The 4,961-nt window shown below is 38.2% G+C and overlaps 1 non-coding gene across 1 annotated transcript; it reads right to left on the bottom strand.

The window, feature by feature from the left end:
• Nucleotides 1-4,083: 4,083 nt before the first annotated feature.
• On the bottom strand, nucleotides 4,084-4,190 carry LOC141675591 (small nucleolar RNA R71). Its single transcript, XR_012556235.1, has one exon. It is a non-coding gene; the product is annotated as a small nucleolar RNA R71 (small nucleolar RNA).
• Between the last annotated feature and the right edge of the window lie 771 nt (nucleotides 4,191-4,961).

Below are 4,961 nucleotides of genomic sequence, written 5' to 3'. Positions count from 1 at the left end.
TTGTCAATTAGTAGAAATTGGTGTTTTGAAGTTGTTGTCGATTTATCGAAATGAAGCAAATTCAAGAATGTTTGGCTGACATGAAGCCACATGTCCACATGAATTTGAAGCCTAAACAAAAGCAGCAGAAACAATTGTATTGTTCTGTTCTTCATCTTTTCCCATGGAGCTGATAGAAATGAAACAAAGAGAGACTGGGGAGATACAAGCTCAAAGTTATATTTGTTAATCTTCTCACCAGAGTAACGTAATAATGCGCTATTTAACTCTTGTATATTCTTAGGGGCTATTATGAACGTTACCCAGTAATTAAATCTTTAGGCGAATAGAAGCTATATCTTTGTATAGGATTTAACTTGTTCATCTTTCTAGAAGCAAGAACATTGGTGTTCTTGGATTGTAGCCAGTTAATTTATTTACCAGAGGGTGGCAACCCCTCGAGGATTTATATATGAATATATATTTCCATGAATATCTTGTGTTCTTCATTTTAATGTCCCAAATACTATTCACCTCAAGAACATAGAATCACTAACTAAATGATGTTTAACAAGTTTATTCAACAATATACTTTGGACTATCAAGATGTCACATGAATATAGGCTTAACATGGTAGTTCCAATTTATAAGAATAAGGGAGATGCTCATAGTTGTAGTAATTATCGTGATATTAAGCTTCTAAGCTATACCATGAAATTATTGGAGTGAATGCTTGAAACTAGGATACGAAGCCAAGCATTGAAGTGCAGAAAATCAATCCGGTTTTATTTTGAGCAGGTCAATAATTGAGGCAACCCACCTCCTTAAACAATTAATGGAGAAATATAGAGAACGCAGCAAGGACCTACACATGTCGTGGATATATTTGAGAGTGATACAAGAGATGTATTTTCATGAAATGGTGAGTGTTGGGACCCATGTTTGTGATACTCAATATTTTCCAGTAGAAATTGGACTTCACCAAGGATCATCATTAAGTTTATTTCTTTTCGTACCAACAATAGATGTACTAACTAGGAGAATCAAAGATAATGTACCATGGGGTATGTTATTTGCGGATGATATATTCATAACTGATGAGATAATGGTTGCAGTCAATGCGACATTTGAGCATTAAAGAGTTACATTGGAGTCGAATGAATTGCGTGTTAATGGTTTTAGGACTGAATATTTGTGGTGTAACTTTCAAAATGAACCCAATAAGGAGGAGATAGATGTTCGAATTGGGATCAGTTACTACCTCCCAAAGATAATTTCAAGTATTTGGGTTCAATTATGCAAAAAGAAGGTGATATAGACGTTGATGTTACTCTCGGGATGGCTAAAATACAGAGTGGCTACAGGATTATTTTGTGATATGGAGATTCCTTTAAAATTAAAATGAAAATTTTATAGGGTAAGTAGTAGACCAACTTTGTTATATGGGTCAGAGTGTTGGGAATTAAAAAATTCCCAAAGGGTATATATATTATTGTGCAAGACATGCCTACACATAACAAGACTAATACTACTAGAATTCTGTCAATAGACATCGGTCCTTAGACATCGGTTGCTCAGACGACCGATGTTAAAGTTCTTTTAGACATCGCTTATTTCAAAACTGATGTTACTACTTATATTAGACATAGGTCAAGAAAATAACCGTTGTCTATAATTATTTTTAAAAAATTAGAAATATGAATTAGACATCGGTTGACATAACTGATGTCGAATTTTCTTAGACATCGGGTTAAAATTACAATCGTTGTCAAAGATTAATTTTAAAAAAATTTAAAAACACGCATATGCTTTCCCCCTATTTTCCAAATTTTTCCCCTTAACATTAAAAAATCCCCCCCATTTATTTCCCCCTTAAACAAAATCTATCCCCTTTTCACACTCCTCTCTCTCTCTCTCTCTTTATTTCTCTCTCACCCGTCTCACTCTCTCTCTCTCTCACATGCTCACTCTTGATAAGTGGCATTTTATACCACTCAGAACATCTTAAAATGGCTTAAATTGGTGTCTTAAAATCAAGTATTTTGTGTATTTAATGCATTTTTCTAGTGTTTATGCATTTCAGGGTATTAGTTGCATTTCGGGGGAGGAATCATCAAGAATAAGCCTTGGCATGTGTTCACCATTGCGAGAGGAAAGGAATGGGCAGATTACGGCGAAGAAATGGAGCAAGCTTGGAATTTTTCCAGTAGGGTCCTGCGCGCCCGCGCAGCAATGCTGAGCGGCCGCGCAGCAGCCTGCGCGCCCGCGCAGAAATGCTGAGCGGCCGCGCAGGGTCGGGGAAAAAAGCTGAATTATTTTAGACTTCTACTTCTGTGTGGCTTCCAACTTCTATGTAATCTGAGTTTTATGGGACTATTATATAGGTAGATTTGAGACGTTTTCATAGAGAGTATTAAGGAGATTATGTTTGAGATTGTGTTTTACGCAAGGAGCGAAGGAGATAAGGAAGAAGACCGATTTAGCACACCGCAACGAAGAGGAAGCATATATATTCTTGTGATTCTTGTTTCGTTGTAATGTTGGATGCTAGTTTTCTTGCTTTGACTTATTTACTCTTGTGACGTACTCTGTTTTAATATAATTAGTTTAGTTATTATTTTCTTGTGTTAGTTTATCATGATTTCATATGAACCCATGATGGCGATGAGTTCTATTATGGGCTAATCGTGATCATGGGGTTACAACAGATTTATTATGGAATTCCTTAGTTAATTGTTTAATACTTTAGTGTGTGATGATTGCATGATATCTAGTATTGGTTGCGTGTATTCGTCTTATGTGCGTCGCGAACATATAAGATAGGGTGTTAATCTCTTGTGAAGCGACGGTGGATCTTGAGATTTAGAACTTGCCATGCTAGCATAGGTTCATGTACGTTGTGCATGATTAGTGGGTAACTCTAACAGTTTTATTTGCCCTATGTAATCAAAAGGAATAACTTGTGCTTAAATCGTTGTGTTGTCAATTTCTGTAGACATATAGGAACTCAACATAATTGATGACTATTCAACTTCTATCTTAATTGTGGATGCTTGGTAGAATGGTATTAGTACAATGAAAAGTTGGCTTTTATCAGTTTCGTGTTATTCGATTAATGTCATCACTATCACATGCTAAATGTAATAACAATGGCTATAGAAGGAAGTAATAATGAAGTTGTGATCTCATGAGTGTTTTATTATTGATAATTTGAAGTGTTAGTTAAGTGGTTAACTAAGTAGTTAATTATAGTTAATATTTAATCAACAATTTTAAGTGTTATTATCTTAACATTGAGAAGTAATCATACATTGGTGAGTGAGTTTAATTAGACAATAATTTAGTCTGAGTCTCTGAGGGAACGAACTAGAAAGTATTCTATATTACTTGCGAACGCGTATACTTGCGTGAATATTAGTGCGTGTTTTCGCCCTAACAAGTTTTTGGCGCCGCTGCCGGGGACTCGGCGTATTTGTTTAGTTTATGTACTTACCATCATTGGTCATTAGGACTCAGTGATTAGGACGTAGTAGTTACTTACTCTTTTCGGTTGTGTTTCAGGTACTTTAGCAAGCGTTTATGCAAACTCGTTCTCGTGCTCGCAAGAGGACTTTAGATACAACTGAGGAGACAGACGAAGTTCTTGATATTCCGGAGAAGTTAGATTTTGAGGATTCGGATTCAGGAACTGAGCAGAAAGAACCAGTAAACATGGGAGATCGTATTGTTCAAGCTGATCCAGCTCTTATGGATTTTTCTCGGCCTAAAATTGATGATATTCAGTCAAGCATCCTTCATCCGGCTATTCAAGCTAACACCTTTGAAATCAAGCCGGGCACTATTCAGATGGTGCAGAATTCTGTTTCTTTTGGAGGAGCGGCAACTGAAGAACCCAACATGCACATAAGAAATTTTGTCGAGATCTGCAACACTTTTAAGTATAATGGCGTGACTGATGAGGCTATCAAGTTGAGGCTTTTCCCATTCTCACTGAGGGATAAGGCTAAAGACTGGTTACATTCTGAACCAATTGGGTCCATCACTACGTGGCAAGATCTTGCGCAAAAGTTTCTGGTGAAGTTTTATCCAATGGCAAAGACTGCTGCTATGAGGAGTGCTCTTACTCAGTTTGCGCAGCAACCTACAGAATCTATGTGCGAGGCTTGGGAACGCTACAAGGAAATGTTGAGAAAATGTCCACATCATGGAATGCCGGATTGGATGGTAATCACTGGTTTTTATAATGGTTTAGGGGCCCAATCTCGGCCCATGCTCGATGCAGCAGCTGGAGGAGCCTTATGGGCTAAAAGCTATACCGAGGCGTATAATCTTATAGAGACAATGGCTGCAAATGAGCATCAAAACCCAACTCAGAGGATGACGTCAGGCAAGGTCGCAGGTATTCTGGAAGTTGATGCAGCCACCGCTATTGCAGCCCAGCTCCAAGCGCTATCAATGAAGGTTGATTCTCTGGCTACGTATGGAGTTAATCAAATAGCTATGGTTTGTGAGCTTTGTGCAGGTTCTCATGCTACGGATCAGTGTTCTCTTGTCAACGAATCTGTTCAGTATGTGAATAATTATCAGCGACAACAGCAGCCTGTGCCAGCGACCTATCATCCTAATAACAGAAATCATCCAAATTTCAGCTGGGGGAATAATCAGAATGCTATTCAGCCACCATATCAGCAAGGGGTGAGTAAACAGTTTAACCCACCTGGATTCCAGCAACCACAACAGTATGCTACAAGGCAATCATATCCTCAACAGGGAAGTGCAGCTGCACCTACTAGTGCTGATTTTGAGGAACTTAAGCTGTTGTGCAAGAGTCAGGCGGTTTCTATCAAGACCTTGGAAAATCAAATCGGTCAATTAGCCAATGCAGTGCTCAATCGTCAACCTGGCACTCTTCCCAGTGACACGGAAGTACCAGGCAGGAAGGAAGCTAAAGAGCAAGTCAAGGCTATTACCTTAAGGTCTGG

This window comes from Apium graveolens, chromosome 7 (assembly GCF_009905375.1).
Source record: "Apium graveolens cultivar Ventura chromosome 7, ASM990537v1, whole genome shotgun sequence".
Lineage (NCBI taxonomy): Eukaryota > Viridiplantae > Streptophyta > Magnoliopsida > Apiales > Apiaceae > Apium > Apium graveolens.
This window is presented reverse-complemented; position numbering and strand designations above follow the sequence as displayed.